This window comes from Phyllobates terribilis, unplaced genomic scaffold, assembly GCF_046119375.1.
Source record: "Phyllobates terribilis strain yellow unplaced genomic scaffold, ASM4611937v1 Scaffold_12__6_contigs__length_324123572, whole genome shotgun sequence".
NCBI classification, from domain to species: Eukaryota; Metazoa; Chordata; class Amphibia; order Anura; family Dendrobatidae; genus Phyllobates; species Phyllobates terribilis.
Window position 1 is genome coordinate 199822219 of NW_027362772.1, and position 27526 is coordinate 199849744.

The window sequence follows — 27526 nt, forward strand, 5'->3', positions numbered from 1 at the left end:
ATTCAAATTAGAGAGACAATTTAAATTAAAAATCTTAGAGCTGCCTCCACCACAGGGGGGCTCGCTCGACCCACCAGCGGACAGGCACCAGTATTGGGAGAGGGGGGCTGGCCGTCAGGGTTCACCGCGGCTCTGGCACAAACCCGGCGACACGGAGGTGGCACGGGCAGGAGCGGACTGAACGTGTCGGCTTCTCACTTTTTGGATTTTAGAAGGGCATGACATGCCTATATCTGTGTCTCCCCCTCCTTTTACTCCTCCACCTCTTTTCTTTTCTCATGACTATATGTACTTGTCACTTTTCCATGTGTTAGTTGTGTCTTCTGAGCAGTTTGTCAGCTTTTGGACACCTTTGAAGGTGTTTTCTATGTGTTTCTATGTGTTTTTGTTTGCCTGCCATTGGTTTTAACGGTGTTCGAAGGTGTTCGACGAACAGTTCGACGAACAGTTCGGCGAACACACGGGTGTTCGACGAACCGAACCGAACTCGAACACTACGGGGGTGGCTCAACACTACTCCTGGGCGCCCAAGAAAGACCAGCAAGTGCCACGACCGTATCTTAAAACTGTTACAGCTGCGGGATCGGACTACCAGAAGTGCCCAGCTTGCTCAGGAATGGCAGCAGGCTGGTGTGAGTGCTTCTGCACGCACTGTGAGGCGGAGACTCTTTGAGCAAGGGCTGGTTTCAAGGAGGGCAGCAAAGAAGCCACTTCTCTCCAGAAAAAACATCAGGGACCGACTGATATTCTGCAAAAGGTACAGGGAGTGGACTGCTGAGGACTGGGGCAAAGTCATTTTTTCTGATGAATCCCCTTGTCGATTGTTTGGGACATCTGGAAAACAGCTTATTCGGAGAAGAAGAGGTGAGCGCTACCACCTGTCTTGTCTCATGCCAACTGTAAAGCATCCTGAAACCATTCATATGTGGGGTTGCTTCTCAGCCAAGGGAATCGGCTCACTCACAGTCTTGCCTAAAAACACAGCCATGAACAAAGAATGGTACCAGAATGTCCTCCAAGAGCAACTTCTCCCAACCGTCCAAGAGCAGTTTGGTGCCCAACAAGGCCTTGATGGAGCACCTTGCCATAAAGCAAAGGTGATAACTAAATGGCTCATGGAACAAAACATAGAGATTTTGGGTCCATGGCCTGGAAACTCCCCAGATCTTAATCCCATTGAGAACTTGTGGTCAATCATCAAGAGACGGGCGGACAAACAAAAACAAACAAATTCTGGCAAAATGCAAGCATTGTTTATGCAAGAATGGACTGCTATCAGTCAGGATTTGGTCCAAAAGTTGATTGAGAGCATGCCAGGGAGAATTACAGAGGTCTTGAAGAAGAAGGGGCAACACTGCAAATATTGACTTGCTGCATTAACTCATTCTAACTGTCAATATAACCTATTGGTACTCATAATATGATTGCAATTATATTTCTGTATGTGATATAAACATCAGACAAACACTAATAAAAACCAGAGGCCAGCAGATCATGTGAAAATATAATTTTGGTGTCATTCTCAAAACTTTTGGCCATGACTGTATATCGGATATTGAAATAAGCATAGGTAATTTTGAAATACATCATTCTTCTGACAATACTGCTCCACCTATCAAATGGGAAACCTTGAAATGTGTCTTAAGAGGAGTATTTATTAAGCATGGCACAAGAATTAAAAAGGAGAAATCACAGGCCCTTAAAGAGGCCCTATAAAAGGTCTCGAAACTTGAGAAATTACATAAACACGCTCTCTCTGTATCCATTCTTAGAGATCTTCTCCAGGCAAGGCTGAAGGTCAAATGCATGCTGGAGAGTTCCTTTGCTCGTTTCCTGCAAGTAGGTCATAGCAAATTTTATGAATACGGAAATAAGCTGGGCAGAATGTTGTCGCGAGCATTGAAAGCTAAACTAGCACAAAACTATATCCCTTCTATTAAGGATGCACGCGGCTCTCGAGTCTATACATCCTCCGAAATTTCCAAAGTATTTCAACCTTATTATTCAAAGCTTTATAATCTTAGCACAACAAACTCGAACCTTACCCAAGCTGAGACTCCTCTTTCCCTCTTCAATAAACTGTCTAGAGAGGTCCTTGAGAATTTAGAAGCTCCCTTCACCCCCCAAGAAATCTCACTCACAATAAAAGACCTTCCAGGGAACAAAAGTCCAGGCCCAGATGGTCTCACTACCAAATTCAAGCACTTAACCATGATTTGGATGCCTCCCCGTTCCCTACGCAAACTACGTCAGCCCACATCACGGTTATCCCCAACCCTGGAAAGGATCCCCTTTTATGTGCCAGCTACCATCCAATCTCATTATTAAATGTGGACATTAAAATTTACACCAAACTAATAGTAGAGATACTGAACCAACTCCTTCCAAAGCTCATCCATCAAGATCACGTTGGCTTTATTCCAGGTAGGGAAGCCCGGGATAATAACCTTAAAAACTTTTGATATCATTAATTTTGCCATCTCACACAAATCTCCATTGATGGTTCTATCGTTGGACGCAGAAAAGGCGTTTGATAGAATCTCGTGGCATTCTATTGAGCAAACACTACATCTTCTAGGTCTTGGCCAGATCCTAAAATCTAAAATATTGGTGACTCGCCCCCTGGGCCGTGGGGCACTCGGGACCGGGCCTCAGGGCAATGCTGGGAGTAGTAGTGGCGGCCTGGTCCCGTGGCTCAGGGTGGTCAGACCAAATGCTGTGGCGGTGTATTGGTAGGTTTTGAAAGTCCGACTACGCCACCCGTGGATTGCGGTCAGGGAGGACCGCCGCTGCAAGGCAGACCGCTGAGGCTGGTGTTGGGAATGCAGCAGGGAATAGGAGGGAGGAGTGTAGCCTCAGGGCAGTGTAATAGGATGCTGGGGGTGATGGTGCAGGCGCAGCAGTAACCACACAGAGTCCAATAATGCAGTCCAGGGTCTTATACTGCAGATCTTATCACAGGCCCACCAGGAGTACAGGGTAGGAATGGACCTGGGTGTCTGAGGGCATTCGGGCGAGCTCCGCTGGTCAGGGTGAGTGGGTAGGCCTACCGTTCTCTCTCTGCCCTTGCTGACTATCTCCCCCTTAAGTGGTATGATAGCCCACGTCCCTGAGCTTGCCGTGTACTACGCCTGTATGGCTTGCGACTCGGGCCTTAGGTACCTGTAGCTTCTCTGTGCTGTACCGGTCCCTCTGTGTGGCGGAGCCTCCAGGCTTCTTAGGCCAAGGGACCTAAAATCCCTCGCAGGTAGATGATCTGCTGCAGGACTTGCAATCCTGACAGCCTCGGATCCCAGTGTCCGGTATGTAGTTCCCTTTCAACCAGGACCGGCTCTCGTCGCCTCTGTCCCTGGCTTTCTCTTCCTCCTTTGCCTCCTGGACTCCTCAGCTGCGGCTGACCTGTCCCTCTCTTCTGGGAACCCTTCTGGATGCTTCAGAAGTGGGTCCTGGTCTCCCTAACCCTGCCCTCAGTACCAGCTTTTATAGGGGCAGCCTGCTCCCCCTACTGGCCTGGGACAGAAGGTGCTGCATGCAAATGGTCCATGACCAGAGAACCTCCCTCCTGCTCTCAGACACAGCCTTAAAAGTTTGTGGCATCCAGGCCTGGGGTGACACATTCCCCCCTAGTAAAGCTTAGTACTCCGGGACTAAACAAGAAACATGAATACAGGGTATAAACTATAACATAAACACAACAAAGAAAGAAATAACAAACAACACCACATATTGAGTTCTTTAGGTCACTGTATGGCCTGTGACCGGGTGTCCATTTTACCCAATAAGGAAAAGTCTCAACCGGTGCGGGGACCTGTCCAAAGCAAACCCCAAACGTTGTCCCTGGGCGTGGCTGCAAAGCGAAGCAAACTACTTTTGACCACTCGGGACCATGCCAGACAGGTTTTTCTTCCGTGGTTGTCTTCGCAAGAGGCACAAAGTGCAACTATTTACAACGTAGTTCCGGTTATCCAAAGTTCATAACCTGTCAGTCCATATATCTAGAAAAACTGGAGAAAACACTATTAGTTACAGGTAACAAACATATTAAATATATACATGGTACATTTAGATCTTGCACCTATATCCTCCAGCGAGCTGGTGTTTGTCCCCTAGTGCTCCTGGTTGACCTCCTTAACCCACTGGCTGGTGGTGGACCAACCTGGCTTTCCCCACTATCATTGAGGGTACAGCTACTAGCTGGGTGTACAGGCAGGGCAGGCAGCTGTCTGCGGGTCCTTTGGCTTACCGCAGGTATGGCAGGCTCACTGTCAGCAGAGGGTTGCCTCTCCTGGGCTGCTGGCGTGGGTTCTTCTGCCTCTGGGGCTGCTTGCTCTTCTTGTTCTTCCTGCCCTCCTGTAGGCTCTTGCTGGGTAGACTGAAGGAAGTGTAGGACAGGTACCACTATTGCACCATTTATCTGAGTCCAGGTCCGGGGGAACTCTCCGAGAACTGTGCTGATCATCTCTTCCTTGTCCTCTGTGGGTTCAAGGTCATCTTGATCTTCATTTGGACTCTGTAGTTGCTCGGGGCACCATTTTAGGTGGTCTCTGGAGACGGTGCTAGTGGTTTCTCCTCCATCCTTGGTAATCACACATACCTTCGGGTTGTCGTGGTCAGACTGCAGTACTGTGTACGGGTCTCTCTCCCACTGGTCATCCAGCTTGTGAAGCCTTCTCTTCCGCTTCAGGACCTGCTCACCAGGTTCCAGGGGACCGGCAGGGGCGTGTTGGTTGAAGAGCCTCTCTTGCTTTTCTCTCGCTTGAGCCATACTCCTCTCCACACTCTCCTGTACCTTCTTGTACTGTAGCCGCCGTTCCGTATCCCAGTCCGCGTCTGGGGAGGTGTCCTCAGGTGTCAGGACTCCCATCTCCAGGTCGATCGGCAGCTTACCTGGTCTTGCTCGCATCAGGTAAGCCGGGGTGCAATTTGTAGCATTCACCGGGATGTGGTTGTACAAGTCAATCAGATCTGGCAGCTTCTCCGGCCACAGGCTGCGTTCTTCCAGGGGTAACGTCTTGAGGAGATCAAAGACGATATTGTTCATCTTCTCACACAGCCCGTTGGTTTGCGGGTGGTAAGGCGTTGTCCGAATCTTCCTACAGCCGTAGAGGTTGCAGAACTCCTGGAATACTTCAGCCTCAAACGCTGGACCTTGATCTGTCAAGACCTGTTCCGGATACCCATGTGGACGGCAGAAGTGTTGTTGGAAGGCTCTGGCCGCTGTTTGGGCTGTCAGGTCATTAACAGGAACCACCATCAGGAACCGGGAGTAATGGTCCACAATTGTCAGGGCATAGACGTAGCCCGACCGGCTTGGAGCCAATTTCACATGGTCCAGAGCTACCAGCTCAAGAGGCTGCCTGGTGACGATGGGCCTCAAGGGTGTCTGCTGGCTGGTACGGTCCTTCCTTCTGAGGTGACATGGGCCGCAGTCCCTGCTCCACTTCTCGATGGCCCTTCTCATGCCGACCCAGTAGAACCACTCTCTCAGTAGGAACTCCAGTTTCTTCCACCCGAAGTGTCCCGCTCTGTCATGGTAGGCCTCCAGGACCATTGCTGCATCTCGCCTTGGGACCACTATCTGCCAGGTCAGCTCGTGCGTCCGGTGGTTGACAAGCCTTCTGCACAGCTTACCTTCGTAGAGGAATAGCCTGCTTTTCTCCTTCCATATCTGCTTGGCTTCCTCTGGAGCGTCCGGGCCAGGGCTAGCGTCTTCCTGGGTTAACATGCCTTTCACCAGGCGTATTGCAGGGTCGCTATCTTGCGTTTCAGCCCAGCCGTGGTGGGGTAAGGGATTGAACATGACGATGGTTAAGTCTTTGTCTCTTACCCGGTGCGAATGCTGAGTGGCCCCATACCGGTGGAACGCAGGGAGCTCTATTTCCTCCAGCTCTTCCGAGTCGTCTTCTCCTTCAGGTAGGTGGGGCATTCTTGATAGGGCGTCTGCGTTGGCGTTGGTTCTGCCCGCCCGGTATTTGATTGTGAAGTCATAATTGGATAGCCGGGCCATCCACCGCTGTTCTAGGGCACCTAGTCTTGCATTGTCCAGATGTGTCAACGGGTTGTTGTCCGTGTACACAGTGAACTTTGCGGAGGCCAGGTAATGCTTAAACCGTTCTGTGACGGCCCACACCACTGCCAAGAATTCTAGCTTGAAGGAGCTGTAATTCTCCGGGTTCCTTTCAGTGGGCCTCAGCTTCCGGCTGGCATACGCGATCACCCTTTCTCTGCCCTGTTGGTTTTGCGACAGTACGGTTCCCAGCCCCACATTACTGGCATCTGTGTGGAGAATAAAAGGCTGGCCATAATCGGGGTAGGCCAGGATCTCATCCACTGTGAGGGCCATCTTCAATTGGCGGAAGGACTCCTCTTTTGGCTTGTCCCACTTGAAGGGTGGCTTGTGACTTCTGGATTTAGATTGCCCTATCAGGAGGTCCTGCATAGGGGCTGCCATCTTAGTGAACCTGGGGATGAACCTTCGGTAGTAGCCTACCAACCCGAGGAATTGCCTCACTTCCTTGATGTTAGAGGGGCTTGGCCAGCTCTTGATGGCTGTAACTTTGTCGGGGTCGGGGGCTACTCCCTCTGCACTCACTACGTGTCCTAGGTATTGGACCGTCGGTTTTAACAGTTGGCACTTTGAAAGCTTCACTTTCAGGCCGTAGCCTGCCAGGGCCTGGAACACCTCGGCCAGGTGCTTTAGATGGTCCTCGTAAGTCTTCGAATAGACGATCACGTCGTCCAGGTAAAGGAGGACCGTCTCGAAGTTTCGGTGCCCTAGACAGCATTCCATCAGCCTATGGAAGGTCCCTGGTGCGTTGCAGAGCCCGAAGGGCATACAGTTGAACTCACTCAGTCCCATCGGGGTGGTGAAGGCGGTCTTCTCCTTGTCAGCCTCTACCACAGAAACCTGCCAGTACCCGCTAGTAAGTTCCAAAGTAGAGAAGAAATTAGCTGATTTTAGAGCTGCTAAAGACTCCTCTATCCTAGGTAATGGGTACGCATCTTTATGGGTGATACGATTGATTTGTCTATAGTCCACGCACATTCTCATGGTACCGTCTTTCTCTTTTACCAAAACCAAGGGAGCTGCCCAGGGGCTACAGCTATCTCTAATGACCCTAGCTTCTTTCATTTCTCTCAGCATACCTTTGGCGTTCTGATAATGTGCAGGGGGTACAGGCCTGTGTCTCTCTTTTATTGGTGGGTGGCTCCCCGTGGGGATATGGTGTTCTATCCCTTTTACTCTGCCAAAGTCTAGCGGGTGCTTACTAAAAATTCTCTCGTACTCCTGAACCACCCGGTAGACTCCTTGTTTTTGGTGCAGGGGAGTGGAGTCTGCACCCACATGGAGTTTCTGGCAACAGTCCTCCTTTTGTTTCTGGGAGCCATTACCCTCCGCCTGTGGAGATGGAGGCAACGGTTCCTCAGCCCTGATAGCTTTGTGCTCAACAGCGAACAGTTTGGCAAGTGTAGCGTACCTGGGTAAGTGTACCTCCCTCTCCCCAATATTGAGAATGCGAACGGGCACCCTCCCATGACGGACATCAACCACCCCCTGGGCTGTCAAAATGGTGGGCCTGCTGTCTGAGTACACGGGTTCTACCATGGCTTGGTAGTCTCTGCCTCTCAACCCGATTGCAGTCCGACACCAGATCATCATTTCACTTTTGGGAGGCATGGAAATGGGGAATGGGTCACTCATTCTTACGCTACCGATCTCACCACCAGACAGTTCTACCTGCTGCCGTCTCATCAGGGCTCTTATCTCTTTCTAGAGGACCCTCTGTTGGCTGGAGCTCGCATTCATCGCCACCTACTGTAAAATCACAATTACTTCTGAAAGACAGATTTCAATTACATTAGTACCCATTTTAGGGTGACTTTCACGACGGTCAATGTCCACAATGATCACTCCCTGTGCCGGCAGTTCCACCTTACCAATCTTGATGGACATCTCTCTGAACCCCACCTGCGGCACGGGTTGGCCATTGCTGGCAATGATGCTTAAGTCATCGTCTGGGTAGCGGGTTATGTCAGCGTCACTCCAGTACCGCTTGAAAAGTACGTAGGGGATGGTAGTCACTTGAGACCCGGTGTCCAGCAGTGCACTCATGGGGATACCGTCCAGCACTACGGGTAAGACCGGGCGTCCCCCCACGTACTTATCACGCCAATTAGACGGGCCTGATGACCTTATGCCTGGGGGTTGGCCCTCTGCCCCAGGTCGGACCCATTTAAAGTACAGTACCTTGCTATGTGTCCTGGCTGACTGCAACGGCGGCAAATCGGCTGTCCATCCTCAGTGTAGCGGTCGGCTCGATTGGTCTTGACGGTTCCACCTGCAACGACTGTATGGTCCTGGTTAATGCAGCCACACTCTTTGTTAGCTCCTGGACCTGATGGTGCAGGTTTGCAGGCTGGGATGGATTTAGGGCCTGTGCATCAGCCCCCACAAGGTCTGCGTGGTAGGGCGCTGCCCCCTGGTGGTAAGTGATGGCAGGGCGCCGGGAAGCTACAGCGCCACCTGCTGCGGGTTCTCTGAGCACCCGGATGGCCCGATCCTTGAACTGTGCAAAAGTCAAATCGGGGTTCTGTAGGGCCATGAGGCGCAGCTGGGTTCTGTGGGCGCTGGACAGCAGACCTTCTATGAACTGGTCAGTCAACAGTTTATCAGAGTCCTGCACGCTACCAGGGTCAGCTTGTTTGATAGCTCTCAGGGCTTCTTGCAGGTTCAAGGCATAGTCTCTGATACTATCCTGGGCCCGCTGCTTACAGCCATAGAACCGCATTTTGATTTCTGCTGAGGTACGGGTATCAAAGGTACTCCGCAGCCGGGTCAGAATGTCCTTTACTGTCCTTTTCTCCTCATCTGACCATGATTTCACTTCCCGCTGGGCTGTACCGGTGAGCTGCCCCATCAGAATGCTCACTTTCTGTTCTTCTGTCAGGGGATAAACTTTGAATAAACTGTGCAGTCTTTCCCTAAAGTCAGTTAAGGTATGGGGGTCTCCTGAGTATTGGGGTAGCCAGGCTGCTCCGGGGATGTAGGGCATAGAGAACGGCATCACTGCTGCTGCAGCCCCGCTGGTTGTAGAAGGCCCCTCCGTGTCCATCATCTTCCTCCCCCCTAGTTAAGCGTGGCCTACCTTCCGACGATCCTCTTCTGTAGGCCGCGGCTCCGCTGGTGCTGCTCCGTGTGAGTACCTTGCGTCGCGTCCTGGTGATGTCAGCGTCGCTCTCTCTCCCTTCCAGGACCTTGCGTAGGGCGGGGCTTCAAGTCTCGCGCGCTTTGGACGTCCACGCCCCTCTTCTTCCCTCGTGGTGTCCTGAAGATGGCGGGAAACTGCTGAAGATGGCGGGAGACGGCTGAAAACGGCGGGAAACGGCTCCGGATGGCTGGACACTTCTTTTTAAGGTACGTGTACAGTCTTTTTCAGGCATGCAATACCTGTTTGTGGCGGGTTGGTCACAATCCTGCCGACTACGCCAAAGCTGACTCGCCCCCTGGGCCGTGGGGCACTCGGGACCGGGCCTCAGGGCAATGCTGGGAGTAGTAGTGGCGGCCTGGTCCCGTGGCTCAGGGTGGTCAGACCAAATGCTGTGGCGGTGTATTGGTAGGTTTTGAAAGTCCGACTACGCCACCCGTGGATTGCGGTCAGGGAGGACCGCCGCTACAAGGCAGACCGCTGAGGCTGGTGTTGGGGATGTAGCAGGGAATAGTACAACTCCCCACGGGAGGAGTGTAGCCTCAGGGCAGTGTAATAGGATGCTGGGGGTGATGGTGCAGGCGCAGCAGTAACCACACAGAGTCCAATAATGCAGTCCAGGGTCTTTTACTGCAGATCTTATCACAGACCCACCAGGAGTACAGGGTAGGAATGGACCTGGGTGTCTGAGGGCATTCGGGTGAGCTCTGCTGGTCAGGGTGAGTGGGTAGGCCTACCGTTCTCTCTCTGCCCTTGCTGACTATCTCCCCCTTAAGTGGTATGATAGCCCACGTCCCTGAGCTTGCCGTGTACTACGCCTGTATGGCTTGCGACTCGAGCCTTAGGTACCTGTAGCTTCTCTGTGCTGTACCGGTCCCTCTGTGTGGCGGAGCCTCCAGGCTTCTTAGGCCAAGGGACCTAAAATCCCTCGCAGGTAGATGATCTGCTGCAGGACTTGCAATCCTGACAGCCTCGGACCCCAGTGTCCGGTATGTAGTTCCCTTTCAACCAGGACTGGCTCTCGTCGCCTCTGTCCCTGGCTTTCTGTTCCTCCTTTGCCTCCTGGACTCCTCAGCTGCGGCTGACCTGTCCCTCTCTTCTGGTAACCCTTCTGGATGCTTCAGAAGTGGGTCCTGGTCTCCCTAATCCTGCCCTCAGTACCAGCTTTTATAGGGGCAGCCTGCTCCCCCTGCTGGCCTGGGACAGGAGGTGCTGCAAGCAAATGGTCCATGACCAGAGAACCTCCCTCCTGCTCTCAGACACAGCCTTACAAGTTTGTGGAATCCAGGCCTGCTATCCGAAATAATACCAGCATTCAAGGGGTTATCATTAAAAATTGTGAATACAAATGTTCTGCATTTGCAGATGATTTTCTTTTAGTCTATCTTTCCAATCCTCACATTGTTCTGCCTTCCCTGCTGTTAGCTAAACAGGTTTGGTAACTGGTCATACTTCAAAATAAACGCTGACAAATCTGAGGCCCTCAACATATCCCTGTCCCCCCCAGATAATCCAGTCCCTAAAGAGTAACTTCCCTTTTAAATGGCCTTCTGATAACTCAATTACTTATTTAGGAGTTTGCGCCCCTTCTGACCCCTCTAATCTATTTGCTTTGAATTTTCAGCCTTTTTTGTTCAGATTGGAGAGGAAACTGGCTTCTTGGAATCAGGCTGAATTCTCATGGTTCAGTAGGGGCAACATTATAAAAATGACAATCCTGCCGAGACTGCTATATCTCTTCCAGACCATTCCGGTCCATATTCCCTCTCCCTTTTGGAAGAAAATCCAAAGTATACTAAATCGTTTCGTATGGTCCTCGGGTCGTTCCAAAATCAGGTCTACTACCCTATTTAGATCTAAAGACTCAGGAGGTACTGGTTTACCTGACTGTCGTAAATATTTCTTAGCAGCTGCTTATTCACTGATCTTGGACTTAGTTCAAGGCTCACCCTGCAAGTGCTTGGTCACTATTGCCCAGGACTCTTGCTCCCTCTCCATTTCCACCCTCCCTTGGATTTGGCCGTGTGTCCCCTGTCATAGAGACGTCCCTCTATCTTTCAGTACAAGACACACTCTCAAAACCATACATATATCTCACTCTCGAGACCCCTTGGTTGATCCCTCTGGCCCTATACTTGCTATTACGGATAATCCTGGATTCCCACCAGGAATCTCCTCTGGTCTATTTCTAAATAGTTAAAAAAAGAAACCCTTGCGCCTCTACCAGATCGCTCCCCATGGCCCCCTCCTACCCCTCACATCCATTCTCCATGGAGTTTCTCCAACGCCATGTCATAGTTTTCAATATTCCCAACTGCAGCATTTCTACCGTTCTCGATCTAACAGATCGGATCGGATGCGACATCTGTCTAAATTTAAAAAGCTATGCATCTCGCCAAAAAGTGCGAAACATGCAATATCAACTATATACAAATTGCTCTCTTCCTCCTATCTAGAATCTCTCCCTCACTTCTGTGAAGAGTGGGAATTGGAGTTACAGCAAAAATTTTCAAATGACCAATGGTTTAGGTGCTTTCACCTCTCCCATAAGTCGCCTATTGCAACTAAAGCACAAGAGACAAATTATAAAATTGTCTCCAGATGGTATTGGGTCCCATCGGTTTTACATCAGTGGTTTCCAAACAAGTTTAGCCTATGCTGGTGTCGTCACTGCATTCTGGGTCTTCTATCCTTGGATTACGATATCGGAGAGAATGAGACACAGGACAGGATGTATGTGTCAACAAGCTCTAAACTTTATTACAAACACAGGGTTAATATACACCCTGAAGGCAGGAATCGGATTTACCATATATGGTTCGATTATACAATTTAGCTGCGCAAGCAAAAAACTAGTTTCTGTATGCTTTGAGACATTTAATTAGACGTATCTGGCTAGCAAGGCCACGTTATCTTCTAGCAAGGACACGTTATTGATACAAGGAAGGAACATACAGCTGCTGTTTTTTTGACCTAAAGCAACTGTCAGGCTTATATAGCATAGATGGGGTCTTTGAACTTGAGGGGCCTCATCTATCCTGATTCTTGAGGTTGGCCTCATCATAAAGTCTCCCTAATTTTACCACGTCTTCTAACTTATGCTTCAGCGTCAATACACTAGAATTGTCTATATAGTGGCAACATGCGGGCCCTATTATCTGAACAGTTCACCCAAAAGTTTATCTCTTCCCATGAGACTGGAACAGCGAGAAAGGGTATGCTAGTGGATGTCACAGGGGCATGTGTACATATCCAACAATTAGCAATGGTCTGGTTTTGCTCCTTTAGTCCATCGATTAGAGCAAGATGGTGTTTAATGAATCTATTGTCGTCTCCATCTGTGGTGCTCAACCTAGTCCATGCACCTGTGGTTGTAAGTATGCAGGTAAGTATAAACAATGTCATCATTCTTTGTCCGCTGGTTCTCCTAGTATCTTTTTGCAACGGCTGTACTTGTGGTCAGCAGAACTTGAAAGGGTCCGTCAAACCGTGGATCTAGGCTTTTCCTCACGTGTCTTTTTATAACCACCCAGTCTCCAGGTTGCAGCGTATGGCTGCTAGAGTCTTGATCTGGAAGAGAACTGAAGACATTATCATGTACTTGCTTAATCTTTTTGTGTAAAGCCCTCATGTAGAAACTAAGCACATGGTTGTTCATTTCTAATGCTTGCGGATAGAAACACCCTAGGCTGGGTACGTTGCCAAACAATATCTCATATGGAGAGAGTGCAGTCTTTTTATTAGGCGTGTATCTTACTGAAAACAGAGCAAGCGGTAAACAGTCCGGCCATGGTTTTCCTGTCTCAGCCATGGCTTTCTGAATTTTTAATTTCAATGTACCATTCAGTCTTTCCACTTTACCACTACTTTGCGGGTGATATGGGGTGTGTAATGCTTGTTGAATTCCTAGAGCTGACATGACTTCATTCATTATTTCACCTGTGAAGTGTGTACCTCTGTCACTCTCAATTACCTCTGGTACCCCATACCTGCAGACCACCTCCGCATGCAGTTTCTTTGCGGTTGCCGCAGCCGTGGCTTTGGCAATCGGGAAAGCCTCTGGCCATCCTGAGAACAAATCAATACAGACCAACACATATTCCCATGATCCTGACTTTGGCAGCTGAATATAATCAATTTGCAGTCTCTAGAATGGATAGAGGGGCCGGGGTGTGTGTTTGGGTGGTGTTTTAACTACTCTACCCTGATTATGTGTAGCACATATCATGCACCCTTGTATCAGGCTTTCTATACAGGTGGAGAATCCTGGTGCCACCCAATGTTTCTGCATCACACTCATCACAGCCGTTTTAGATTGGTGTGTCGGCCCATGTAGTATCTGGGCAGCTGCTGGGTACAGTGTCCCTTTCCCCCATACCCCATTTGCTTCATTCAGGCATGCACCTTCCTTTAACCACTTATCAACCTCCTCCTTTTGAGCCTGAGCCTGCATTTGGGATAAGATGTCCTCCGACACAAAAGGGTTTTTAGGGGCACTTAACTGACGTGCTGTTGGCCCTTGTTGTGGCTTACAGGCTGCTGTTTTTGCCGCTGCATCTGCCATCTCGTTTCCTCTACTCACCTGTTCGGTGCGTCTGGTATGTGCTCTTACCTTTATGACAGCTACTTTTTTGGGTAGTTGTAGTGCATCAATTAACTGCTGGACCGCATCAGCATTCTTAATGGTGCCTGCTGCCGTCAGGAAACCTCTTGACTTCCATATGGGACCAAAATCATGCGATATACCGAATGCGTACCTAGAATCCGTGTAAATGTTGACAATACTACCTTCTGCTAGTTTACAGGCCTCAGTTAGGGCCCTAAGTTCAGCCTCTTGAGCCGATTGGTGTGGGAGCATTGGTTCTGTCTTGATTACTGCATTGAGGGAGACAACTGCATATCCAGTATGGAAAGTACCTGAATCGTTCTGATGACGGGATCCATCTACAAAAAATTCAAAATCTGCATTTTCTAATTCATGTTCAAATACAGTAGGTAAACCTGCCGTTTCTTGTGCCATCATTTGCACACAGTCATGGGGAACTTCCTCTCTTGGATCTTCCTTAAAAAGCACAGTACCTGACCCCTCCTTTAGATCCGAGAGAGGTAACAAAGTTGCTGGATTCAGGGTAGTACACCTCTGTAAAGAGACATTGGGAGGCATTAACAGTGCACATTGTAACCTAAGATGACGTGCTGCTGAGAGGTGAGCGGGTTGCACTTGATTCAATATAGTGTAGACATCATGAGGTGTGAGCACGGTGAGCGGGTGGTCAAGAACAATGTCTGCGGATTTATGGAGTAATAGTCCAACAGCATGCAGAGCACGTACGCAGGATGGTGCACCTCTGGCCACCGCATCTAATCTGCCACTAAAATAGGCAACAGGTCTCTGATTATCACCGTGTGTTTGAGTTAAAACTCCTGCTGCATGTACAGCTTGTTCATGAAGGTACAGAGTAAATGGGAGCTCATAGTTAGGGGTACCCAAAGCTGGAGCGGCCAAAATACAGTTTTTGAGTGAATAAAAACAGTCTATTGCCTCTGGTGTTAGTACAAAAGGTGTTGGAGTAAGACAGTCATAGAGGGGCTGCATCAAAATAGAGACGGCATGAATCCACTGTCTGCAATAGGAAACAAGTCCAAGAAAAGTTCTGAGGGCTGCAACATTGTTAGGGACGGTGAATGCCTGTACTGCTTGTTTGCGTGCATTTGTTAAATGACGAGCTCCTGGTATAATGCAATGTCCCAAAAAGGTGACTGAAGATTTACAAAACTGAAGCTTATCTTTCGATGCCTTGCAGCCAGCGTGATAGAGAAACAACATAAGCGATATAGTTGCACTATGACATTGTTTCCTGGAGGGGGCACAAATGAGCAGGTCATCGACATATTGCAGAACAATGATATGTGGTTCAGACCATCCCTCCAGTATTTCCTGCAGACTTGCAGTGTACATTGTGGGTGAATTCTGGGCACCCTGTGGCAACACTGTCCATGTATATTGACTACCCTGGAATGTGAAAGCAAACAAGTACTGGCAGTCAGGATGTAATGGTACACTGAAAAATGCATTTGCCAAATCGACCACTGAAAAACAAAGAGAGTTAGAAGGTATCTGTGACAGAAGAGTATGCGGGTTGGGCACAACTGGTGTTAGAAGTTCTGTGGCTTTGTTAACCAACCGGAGGTCATGGACCATTCTATATGCGGCTGGTTGTCCTGGCACACTCTTTTTCTTTACTGGGAACAGGGGAGTGTTGCAAGGGGACTGGGTTTTGACTAGGACTCCCCTGTGTAGTAATTTTTGGACTTGCTGGGCTATGGCATTCTCCTGAGCCGAGCTAAGGGGATACTGCCTCTGTTGAGGTAAGATTGCTCCTGGTTTTAATTTTACCATTACTGGTTGAACTCTTAACCTACCAACATCTGTTTTGTCTGAGGCCCAAAAGTCATGTGGCACAGCATGCTCCAATATCAGGGGAAACTCATTTTTCTCTTCTATGCTGGCAATATCTAGTGACATAATTTTGCAAAGGGTACTTGGTTTTAAACCTGGGGTCATGGTGACAGTGCCATCGGGATGATATTCAATATGTGCTTGTAATTGGGACAACACATCATTTCCCAAAAGATTACATTGGCCTCGGGGCGATACCATGAGCTGGCTATGTACAGTAACTCCTTGAATTTGCAGGGGAATTCTCTTAGTGACAGGGAGCAGGATAGACAGGGAATTGAAGGGGGTGGCAATGACATGATGTGAAAAATCAGTGTCAGTGTATGGCCAATCACCTTGCGTAATTACTGAATTGTCGGCCCCCGTATCTACTTGGAAATCGATTTCATGTCCCCCTGGTAGGTTCACCTGCACTATACAACTGGGAGTTGGGGGTAAGGAGATGAGGGGGTTCATGTGCAAGCTACCCTCATCCTATGGGGGCGTTGTTTAGTCAGCTGGAGGACCCGTACTCTGAGCATTTGGATACGGGTTGGTCCTACAGTCCTTTCTAAAATGTCCTGGCTTTTTACATCCGTAACATAGTCTCTGTCCCCCTCCTGCAGTCCGTCCTTTGTCTCTGTTGTTTCTAGGGGTAGTCGCTACTATGTGTACTCTGGCAGCTCTCTTTGCCTGCGCAATGTCATGCTGTGCCCCCTGGGCTATTCTAGCCAAATCCTCTGCTTTCACTGATCTCCAGTCTGGTCTACTTGCTTTTACCTTCTCAGCTTCCTTTTTCAATCCGTTCATAAAAGCACTTGCTAGGACCCTCTCACTAGTCTTATTTCCTTCATTAAAACCCATCTCACTCCATGCTTTCTTCAGAGCCCAAAAATAGTCCTTGGGGTCCTCCTCTTTTCCCTGGGTTCTGTCCTCTAACATGACCGCTTTGTCACCCTGTCTCTCTTTGCATGCCTTAATCAAGGCAGCAGCAAATGAAACACCGGCCGCTGCATTATTATCTTCTGCATCTTCCGGCCCTGTTCTATTTGGGTATTGCTTGTACATTTCGTCAGTCAGTCTGTCATATCATGCCTCATCTGCCAATTTTCCTTTTATTACTCCCTGTAAATCCAACCTAGTTGCATTATACGTATCCTGTATGGTTCTTATCATTCTGGCAAAACCCATAGGGGACTGGGACGGATCTGGCAGCTGGGAGATCAGTGCCAATTGCTCTGAGGGACTCCACGGTCTATATATTAACACCGTGCAGGGTTCTTGTCCTGGGACTTGCTGGTCCACTCCTGGTGCACCTGGGGCTCCCGGTATTACTATTGTTCTCATTGGAAAAAGACTAGCTGGGTGGGGTCTCGGTCCTCCACATGCCACACAGATGTCTACTGTCAAGGGGTTCTGCTGTCCACATCTGGGGCAAACCCAACAATTGGGTTCCTGAGAATTCTGGTACTGGGGTGGGGGTGACGTCGGGGGGCGGACAGGGAGGAAAATCTGTCATTCCGGTTTTTGTCAGTCTGTAACATCCGTCTCCTAGTTCTTCAATCTTTCCTTCAAAATAAGCGCATGCATTCATCCATACATCCACTGTCTTCAACAGACCCTTATCTTTCAGCCATCCATGATAGGAGTTAAAGAAGGATTTCCATTTCTCTCCGTTCATCTCTCCATTCTCATTCATTCCCGCTTTACACAATATTTTGTCAATTCCAATCAGTGCCTGTTTCCCTTCTCTGCGTACTACTAAGTCTTTGGCTGTAATGCCTTCTTTAGCATTTTGGTTCCCCATTCTTTTGGTTCTCCTCACTTAGAGTAGACTCCTCAGTCACTTAGACAATGGTCACTTAGACAATGGGCCACAAAGGTTTCTGAACCACACCACTACTAGCCTTCCAGGACTTATACGCCAGCCAGAAAAACAGACCAAAAACACCGATCCCGAGACACACCCACAACACAATCATCGGATCCATACTGTCATTCTTAAGTTTTTCCAAAGGATAGAATGGCAGGACTGTCAATTTATCTGAGGGAATTCTACTGGTTCAAAGGGACCTGAGCCAGACAACAATCTGTGAATTACCTGGGAGTCGACCGCTCAGGGGTGAGGGAGTCTCTTCTATGTAGTGATATAATTAGGTAGAATATAACAGTTATTCTTACCTCAGCGCTCTATATATCACCAACAGAGAGCTTCACTCGTCCCACGTCTCGGACCGGTCAAGCACCCCTGGGTAGATTAACTCAAGGTCCCAGTTCGGGCACCAGCTGTCGTCACTGCATTCTGGGTCTTCTATCCTTGGATTACGATATCGGAGAGAATGAGACACAGGACAGGATGTATGTGTCAACAAGCTCTAAACTTTATTACAAACACAGGGTTAATATACACCCTAAAGGCAGGAAACGGATTTACCATATATGGTTCTATTATACAATTTAGCTGCGCAAGCAAAAAACTAGTTTCTGTATGCTTTGAAACATTTAATTAGACGTATCTGGCTAGCAAGGCCACGTTATCTTCTAGCAAGGACACGTTATTGATACAAGGAAGGAACATACAGCTGCTGTTTTTTTGACCTAAAGCAACTGTCAGGCTTATATAGCATAGATGGGGTCTTTGAACTTGAGGGGCCTCATCTTCTGCTATAACACTGGCGTTGCAGTGTAAGTGAGGGTACCCTGGTTCATATATGGTGGTCCTGCGGAGCTCTTGTGGCGTTTTGGAAAAGCATACTTAAGATAATTCAACATGTCACTGATATAAGTATCCCTAACAATCCAGAGGCTATTCTCCTTTTCATGTTCCTCCTCTCGGGTTCAAGTTTTAAAAAGTCTCTCCTGAGACATTTACTTCAGGCAGCAAAAACAATTATTCCTTGTCACTGGAAGTCCACTGAAGTTCCGTCTCATGAAGAATGGTTTACAGAAATCGCAAGAATTAATGCATGGAAATGTTGATTTCACACTCTCAAGAAGAGAGGAATAAAACTGCCACTAAATGGTTCCATTGGGACTCCTTTCTGGCCTTGCCTCTATACAGATCCATCGGAAATGTTCCCCCTTAAAACAAATCCCTCCATTGCACCTTACTCTGGTAATATTCCTTATGAATATCGCTCTCAACTAAAGTCCCCCCTCATCTTGTACCTTGCATCGTTATCAAACGGTTAGTCCTTTCCTCTCCCTTCCTCCTGTCTACTTCTCTATGTATATCTCTGTCTTTAGTCTACAGTTCGACCATTGTCAATCTCCAGGACCTATTTGGGTTTGCTGTCCTACTTATTGGGCTGTGTATCTGTTTATATTCCCCTGACTCCTCATTGTATGTACCTCTTTGCTTACCTTGTTTTTATCTTGTTAAAAAAATTCTTGCTTTTCCTCAATGAACTTTAAATTTGAAAAAAATATTCATGTCCCCATGCATCTGGAACTTCTTACTATGTTTTAGGACAACCTACAAAAGAAACACACATAAAATGCAAACAGCGAAATATCAGGAGTCCACGAGTTTCTGTATAAATGCTGTAACCTGGATCAAATATAACATCATTCTGAAGTCTTTGAAGGCATGTCACTTGAATGTTGCATAAAATGAGGGAAATGAAGAACATGGGGACTGTTTGTATTAGTCTCTTGTATTAGGCTATTTTCTCTTTTAATAGTCCCAATTAAAGTACATAGAGTAAAGGATTAAAGGGGTTTTCCCACAAACGAAAGTTAATTTTAATCAATAGATCTTAGAATAATAATAATTTCCACAATTGGATGCGTTTAAATAAAATGTTCCTGTGCTGAGATAATCTTTATAAATGTGCCCCTGCTGTGTACTGTGTAATGGCTGTGTCTGACCGTACAGGAACATAGTCTGATCATACCACAGCTCCTGGGCAGGAAGGGGAAGAAAAACAATATACAGACATTACAGCAGGGGATCACAGCTGATTCTTTTTGTGGGGTAAAACATTTCCCTGCCTGTTTTTAAACAATGTTTTACTTCAAAGAAAGAATCAGCTGCTATCCCCTGCTGAAATGTCTGTATAGTCTTTTGCCTCCTCCCCTGCCCAGGTGATGTGGTATGATAAGACCATGTTCCTGTACGGTAAGACACAGCCATTACACAGTACACAGCAGGGGCACATTTATAAGATTGTCTCAGCACAGGGAAAATTTATTTTAACACATCCAATTGTGGAACTTATTATCATTCTGAGATCTATTGATTAAAATTAACTTTTGTTCAAGGGAAAACCCCTTTAACTCAGTCATTCAAGGTATCTTGCTGGCACACGGCCCTTGGTCATTCTCTCTAACCTTCTCAATGAGTCAATTGTGATACCTGATGGGGGCTCATTCTCAAGAGATTCAGAGTCAATATATTCAGTGAGGGGTGGCTGAGCGTCAACAAGTTCATACTGTGGGTAGACAGGTTGTTGGATGGGACACTGCAAATAAGGACCAAATGGCCATTCAACAGGAAACATATTACCTTTACATTCTGGAGCTGTCTCTGACCTATTGTCAGGGGGTACCTCATCTGGAATGGCACTCTCCGCAGGATTCTTCCTGGAATCAGCTCTGAAGTCATCTTTTCGATGGTTGGGATGTTATCTCCACTGTCATCTCTAGAGGGATCTTGGACGTCATCTGTCAGGCAAAACTTCAGCTGGCCACAGTGTACCTACTTGGTTGTCTCTTCATTTTCTCTAGAGATCTGGTAGATTTCTACTCTAGGCAGAGGGATAGGTCAAACGATGTATGGGTAAGTCTCCCACTTCTCATCTAGTTTGATAGTGCGATGCTTCTTCTTAAGCAAGACTTGATCTCCAACTGTGAGTTTTTTTGCTTTGGCATTCAAGTTGTGGTTCTCTTGTCTCTGATGAGCGACTTTCATTCTCTCTTCCACAATGACATTAGCTTCTAGTTGTCGCTGATGCTCTGTGACCCAATCAGTGTGTGGTAGAGGATTAACTGTCTATGAAACCTGCACTTTCAAGGCAACATCTGCTGGTAGTATTCCCTGTCTACCAAACATCAGGTAATAAGGCATATACCCGCTGGAGCAATGGACATTGTTATTGTAGAAGTAGACCAACTCTGGCAGTAGATTTGGCCAATCAGTTCTCTGCTGAACAGGTATTGCACTCAGGGCTGCCACCAGGAATTTCGGGGCCCCATACCGGCAAAATTTTCGGGCCCCCTTGAGACTCCGCTCAGGCTCCACCCCTATCCCTCGAACCTTCCACAGTCCCACCGCCCACTCTTGGAAAAACTCTACTTTCTGCACCACGTCTTTACCAATCACACATTACAGTTCTCATCGAACACCACATCACATGCATAGCCAGCAGCTTTTGTTTTGGCCAAAAGATTTTTTAAGCCGCCACCACGACAAGGTAGACTCTTCTGGCTGGGCCCTACTCTACTGTAACCTATTAAACATTTCTTATAATACCCAATACTCTTTTTTGGGTATATTTTTATTTATTTTTATTTAAGGGAATGTGTCATATACATTTTTTAAAATGAACAATAATATCACATACAAGGGACAAATACCATCACACCATGACCAGACCACATATTACCACCACATAGTGACTGAATAATACCACAAACAAGGGACAAATACCGCCACACCGTGACCAGATCACATATTAACACCACATGATGACCGAATAATACCACATACAAGGGACAAATACCATCACACCATGGCCGGACCACATATTACCACCACATAGTGACCGAATACTACCATACTGATAATTAATAAAAAAAACACATTACTAATATTACCATAAGTGCCATTATACACAGGAGCTCTGTACATAGTATACAATGTATAGTGTCAGTGTACATGTAATACAGGGATTACTGGTGACATTATACACATGAGCTCTGTATATAGTATCAGTGTACAGGTAATACAGTGATCACCGGTGACATTATACACAGGAGCTCTGTATATAGTGTATAGTGTACAGATAATACAAGGATCTCCAGTGACATTATACACAGGAGCTCTGTACATAGTATATAGTGTATAGTGTCAGTGTACAGATAACACAATGACTCACCGGTGACGTCTCTAGTTGAAGTCCTTCATCTTCGCTTTTCCTCTTCATCCAGCGCAGATTGCCATCACTTCTTCCAGCCAGGACTCGTCTCTGCATAAAATAACACAGTTATCTAGAACAGTGTTGCCCAACTGCAGTTCTCAAGGCCCACCAACAGGTCATGTTTTCAGGATTTCCTTAGTATTGCACAGTTGATGGAATTATTGCCTGTTCAGGTGATGTAATTATCACCTGTGCAATACTAGGGAAATCCTGAAAACATGACCTGTGGGTGGGCCTTGAGGACTGGAGTTGGGGAACACTGAGCTAGAGCACCACTTCCAGAGCACATTGCCTAATTTTTTCCCAACTTCTACACTACACCAGATGAAGAAAAAAAAAGTGACATAGTGCCACCCTGCTCAGTAACAGGAACAACCCCTCACTGAAAACAGTATCCTCAAAAATAAAATATATCACATCAGTAATAATATCCTTTAATTAGCCCCTACAGTAATAATGTCCTACATCCTGCCCCCATTGTCTCCACTCTTCACCCAATGTCTCCATCCTGCCCCAAAATGTCTCCAACCTATCCCCATTGTCTACGTAATTATCCCCTACATAATGTCCCACATCCTGGCTCTATGTCTCCATCCTGCTCCCAATGTCTCCATCTTGCCCCCAATGTCTCCATCCTGCCCCTATTTGTCTCCATCCTGCCCCCAGTTGTCTCCATCCTGCTCCCATTCTGCCCCCATCTCTCCATTCTGCCCCAATGTCTTCATCCTGCCCCCAAGGTCTCCATCCTGCCCTCAAGGTTTCCATCTTGCCCCCAATGTCTCCATCCTGCCCCCATGTCTCAAGTTGTCTCCATTCTGCCTCCATGTCTCCATTTGTCTCCATTCTGCTCCCATATCTCTGTTTGTATCCATCCTGCGCCCATTTGTCACCATTCTGCCCCCAATGTCTCCATCCTGCCCCCAATGTCTCCATTTTGCCCCCAATGTCTCCATCCTGCCCCCAATGTCTCCATCCTGCCCCCAATGTTTCCATCCTGCCCCCATGTCTCCATAAATAGCCCCTACAGCAATAATGTCACACACCCTGACCCTATGTCTCCATCCTGCCCCCAATGTGTCCATCCTGCCTCCATGTTGCCATTTGTCTCCATCCTGCCCCCAATGTCTCCATCCTGCCCTCAATGTCTCCATCCTGCCCCCAATGTCTCCATTTTGTCCCCAATGTCTCCACCCTGTCCCCATTGTCTCCATAAATAGCCCCTACAGCAAAAATATACCACACCCTGGCCCTACGTCTCCATCCTGCCTCCATGTCATTTGTCTCCATTCTGCCCCCAATGTCTCCATCCTGCCCCCAATGTCTCCATTTTGTCCCCAATGTCTCCACCCTGTCCCCATTGTCTCCATAAATAGCCCCTACAGCAATAATGTTCCACACCCTGGCCCTACGTCTCCATCCTGCCTCCATGTCATTTGTCTCCATTCTGCCCCCAATGTCTCCATCCTGCCCCCAATGTCTCCATTTTGCCCCCAATGTCTCCACCCTGCCATGTCTCCATTTGTCTCCATTCTGCCCCCATGTCTCCATTTGTCTCCATCAAGCCCCCAATGTCTCTATTCTCTCCCAAACGTCTCCATCCTGCCCCCAATGTCTCCATTCTGCCCTCAATGTCTCCATCCTGCCCCATGTCTCCATTTGTCTCCATTCTGTCCCCATGTCCCCATTCTGCCCCCATATCTCCATTTGTCTTCATCCTGCTCAGTTGTCTCCATTATGCTCCCAATGTCTCCATTCTGCCCCCAATGTCTCCATTTGTCTCGATTCTGCCTCCATATGTCCATTTGTCTTCATTCTGCCCCCATATTTCCATTTGTCTCCATTCTGCCCCCAACGTCTTCATCCTGCCTCCAATGTCTCCATTCTGCCCCCAATGTCTCCATCCTGCCCCCTTGTCTCCATTTGTCTCGATTCCGCCTCCATATGTCCATTTGTCTCCATTCTGCCCCCATATCTCCATTTGTCTCCATCCTGCCCCCATTTGTCTCCATTCTGCTCCCAATGTCTCCATTCTTCCCCAATGTCTCCATCCTGCCCCCAATGTCTCCATTGTGCCCCCAATGTCTCCATCCTGCCATGTCTCCATTTGTCTCCATTCTGGCCCCATGTCTCCATTTGTCTCCATCATGCCCCCAATGTCTCCATTTTGCCCCCCCAAATGTCTCCATTCTGCCCCAAATGCCTCCATCCTGCCCCAAATGTCTCCACCCTGCCCCCAATGTCTCCATACTGCCCCCATGTCTCCATAAATAGCCCCTACAGCAATAATGTCCCACACCCTGGCCCTATGTTTCCATCCTGCCCCCAATGTGTCCATCCTGCCCCCATTGTCTCTATCCTGCCCCCAATGTCTCCATCCTGTCCCCATTGTCTCCATAAATAGCCCCTACAGCAATAATGTCCCACTCCCTGACCCTATGTCTCCATCCTGCCCTCAATGTCCCCATCCAGCCTCCATGTTGCCATTTGTCTGCATTCTGCCCCCAATGTCTCCATCCTGCGCCCATGTCTCCATAAATAGCCCCTACAGCAATAATGTCCCACACCCTGGCCCTATGTCTCCATCCTGCCCCCAATGTCTCCATCCTGCCTCCATGTCTCCATTTGTCTCCATTCTGTCCCCATGTCCCCATTCTGCCACCATATCTCCATTTGTCTTCATCCTGCTCAGTTGTCTCCATTATGCTCCCAATGTCTCCATTCTGCCCCCAATGTCTCCATTTGTCTCGATTCTGCCTCCATATGTCCATTTGTCTTCATTCTGCCCCCATATTTCCATTTGTCTCCATCCTGCTCAGTTGTCTCCATTCTACTCCCAATGTCTCCATTCTGCCCCCAACGTCTTCATCCTGCCTCCAATGTCTCCATTCTGCCCCCAATGTCTCCATCCTGCCCCCATGTCTCCATTTGTCTCGATTCCGCCTCCATATGTCCATTTGTCTCCATTCTGCCCCCATATCTCCATTTGTCTCCATCCTGCCCCCATTTGTCTCCATTCTGCTCCCAATGTCTCCATTCTTCCCCAATGTCTCCATCCTGCCCCCAATGTCTCCATTGTGCCCCCAATGTCTCCATCCTGCCATGTCTCCATTTGTCTCCATTCTTGCCCCATGTCTCCATTTGTCTCCATCATGCCCCCAATGTCTCCATTTTGCCCCCCCAAATGTCTCCATTCTGCCCCAAATGCCTCCATCCTGCCCCCAATGTCTCCACCCTGCCCCCAATGTCTCCATACTGCCCCCATGTCTCCATAAATAGCCCCTACAGCAATAATGTCCCACACCCTGGCCCTATGTCTCCATCCTGCCCCCAATGTGTCCATCCTGCCCCCATTGTCTCTATCCTGCCCCCAATGTCTCCATCCTGTCCCCATTGTCTCCATAAATAGCCCCTACAGCAATAATGTCCCACTCCCTGACCCTATGTCTCCATCCTGCCCTCAATGTCCCCATCCAGCCTCCATGTTGCCATTTGTCTGCATTCTGCCCCCAATGTCTCCATCCTGCCCCCATGTCTCCATAAATAGCCCCTACAGCAATAATGTCCCACACCCTGGCCCTATGTCTCCATCCTATCCCCAATGTCTCCATCCTGCCTCCATGTTGCCATTTGTCTCCATTCTGCCCCCATGTCTACATTTGTCTCTATCATGCCCCCAATGTCTTCATTCTGGCCCCAATGTCTCTATCCTGCCGCCAATGTCTCTATTCTGTCCTCAATGTCTCCATCCTGCCCCCAATGTCTCCATCCTGCCCCCAATGTCTCTATCCTGCCCCCAATGTCTCCATCCTGTCCCCATTGTTTCCATAAATAGCCCCTACAGCAATAATGTCCCACACCCTGGCCCTATGTCTCCATCCTGCCCCCAATGTCTCCATCCTGCCTCCATGTTGCCATTTGTCTCTATTCTGCCCCCATGTCTACATTTGTCTCCATCCTGCCCCCAATGTCTCCATCCTGCCTCCATGTTGCCATTTGTCTCCATTCTGCCCCCATGTCTACATTTGTCTCCATTCTGTCCCCATGTCTCTATTTGTCTCCATTCTACCTCCATATCTCCATTTGTCTCTATCCTGCTCATTTGTCTCCATTCTGCTCCCAATGTCTCCATTCTGCCCCCAATGTCTTCATCCTGTCCCCAATGTCTCCATTCTACCCTCAATGTCTCCATCCTGGCCCAAGTCTCCATTTGTCTCCATTTGTCCCCATGTCTCTATTTGTCTCCATTCTGCCTCCATATCTCCATTTGTCTCTATCCTGCTCCCAATGTCTTCATTCTGCCCCGAGTGTCTTCATCCTGCCTCCAATGTGTCCATTCTGCTCCCAATGAGTCCGTCCTGCCCCCATGTCTCCATTCTACCTCCATGTCTCCATTTGTCTCCATTCTGCCCCCATATCTCCATTTGTCTCCATCCTCCCCCATTTGTCTCCATTCTGACCCCAATGTCTCCATCCCGCCCCCAATGTCTCCATTCTGCCCCCAATGTCTCCATCCGGCCATGTCTCCATTTGTCTCCATTCTGCCCCCATGTCTCCATTTGTCTCCATCATGCCCACTATGTCTCCATCCTGCCCCCAATGTCTCCGTTCTGACCCCAATGTCTCCATCCTGCCCCCAATGTCTCCGTCCTGCCCCATGTCTCCATTTGTCTCCATTCTGCCTTCTTGTCCCCATATGAACATTTGTCTCGATCCTGCTCATTTGTCTCCATCCTGCCCCCAATGTCTCCATCCTGCCCCCAATGTCTCCATTCTGCCCCCAATATCTCTGTCCTGCCCACATGTCTCCATTTGTCTCCATTCTGCCTTCATGTCTCCATTTGCCTCCATTCTGCCCCATATCTCCATTTGTCTCCATCCTGTCCCCAATGTCTCCATCCTGCCCCCAATGTCTCCATCCTGCCCCAAATGTCTTCATCCTGCCCCCATGTCTCCATCGTGCCCTCATGTCTCCATCCTGTCCCCGTTGTCTCCATAATTAGCCCCTACATTAATAATGTCCCACACCCTGGCCCCAATGTCTCCATCCTGCCCCCAATGTCTCCATCCTGTCCCCAATGTCTCCATCCTTCCCCCAATGTCTCCATCCTGCACCCAATGTCTCCATTTGTCTACATTCTGCCCCATGTCTCCATTTGTCTCCATTCTGCCCCCAATGTCTCCATTCTGCCCCCAATGTCCTCATCCTGCCTGCAATGTCTCCATTCTGCCCCCAATGTCTCCATTTTTCCCCAATGTCTCCATCCTGCCCCCAATGTCTCCATCCTGTCCCCAATGTCTACATCCTGCCATGTCTCCATTTGTCTCCATTCTGGCCCCATGTCTCCACTTGATTCCATCATGCCCCCAATGTCTCCATTTTGCCCCCCAAAATGTCTCCATTCTGCACCCAATGTCTCCATCCTGCCCCCAATGTCTCCACCCTGCCCCCAATGTCTCCATCCTGCCACCATGTCTCCATCCACTGCCCATTGTCTCCATAATTAGCCCTTGCAGTAATAATGTCCCACATCCTGGCCCTGTGTCTCCGTCCTGCCCCCAATGTCTCCATCCTGCCCCCAATGCCTCTATCCTGCCCCCAAATGTTTCCATCCTGTCCCCATTGTCTCCATAAATAGCCCCTACAGCAATAATGTCCCACACTCTGGCCCTATGTCTCCATCCTGCCCCCAATATCTCCATCCTGCCTCCATGTCGCCATTTGTCTCCATTCTGCCGCCAAT